The sequence below is a fragment of the Schistocerca nitens genome, chromosome 6 (assembly GCF_023898315.1).
Source record: "Schistocerca nitens isolate TAMUIC-IGC-003100 chromosome 6, iqSchNite1.1, whole genome shotgun sequence".
Taxonomy (NCBI): Eukaryota; Metazoa; Arthropoda; class Insecta; order Orthoptera; family Acrididae; genus Schistocerca; species Schistocerca nitens.
The window spans coordinates 697,294,456-697,295,347 of record NC_064619.1 but is presented as its reverse complement, the minus strand read 5'-3'; the positions used below and the strand labels follow the sequence as shown (position 1 = coordinate 697,295,347).

Here is an 892-nt window from a genome sequence, read left to right as displayed (position 1 = left end):
GCACCCCTGAAAAGACGCTTATGGGGAAGGAGTAGAGTGTCAGAATATCGTTGACTGGTGGATGTGTCGAGTTCAAAGATTTGGAGGTCGGTATACCTATGCACACGATAAGACCTGGGACACAAAAATGATCATGCTCGACAATATTTCTGGTTACAGTAGATGGTTCAAATGGCTCTTAGCACTATGGGACTTAACTTCCGAGGTCATGAGTCCTCTAGAACTTAGAACTACTTAAACCTAACTAACCTAAGGACATCACACACATCCATGCCAGAGGCAGGATTCGAACCTGCGACCGTAGCAGTCGCGCGGTTCCAGACTATAGCGCCTAGAACCGCTCGGCCACCCCGGCCGGCCGTTACAGTAGAGCCCCCAGCTCTCGCCGTATGAGGGTACATCCAGCATTGTCGAACATAATCGGTTTGGTATTCTGGGTGTTGGGGTGTGAGGAACCATAATGTTGTACGGGGGTACTGACCCCCAAATCTTGGAACACGATGCACTCACTAGTCAAAGCTACTGTGACGTTTACTCTTTCCACATGTGCGTCCTTTCAGGTATGCATTCGGCTTTCCATTTTATGGATGAAAATGCACAACCGCGTCGAAGAGCGCTGGTGGAAGATCTCTTGGAACGAGAGGATATTCGGAGCGAATGCAGGTGCGTAGGTAATTTTTTCTTATTGGGGGGGGGGGGGGGGGAAGGGTGTTCAGCTCTTCAAATACACGGTGTTCATTCAGATCAATATCTCAAAATATTAGCTGCTAACTGTCATAAACTGTTTCAACGTTTAGAATTGGAACACAGGTTGCGTGGTGGGTGTTCAACACAGGTCGGTGACGATGTTGATGAATGGAGCACTGTAGCAGAAAAGTTAAGGCGCGAATTG

At 48.2% G+C, this 892-nt stretch overlaps 1 non-coding gene across 1 annotated transcript; it reads right to left on the bottom strand.

The window, feature by feature from the left end:
• Window positions 1–271: 271 nt before the first annotated feature.
• Trnas-gga (transfer RNA serine (anticodon GGA)) lies at window positions 272–355 on the bottom strand. The gene is given in 2 exon segments: window positions 272–306; window positions 316–355. It is a non-coding gene; the product is annotated as a tRNA-Ser (tRNA).
• Window positions 356–892: the final 537 nt, after the last annotated feature.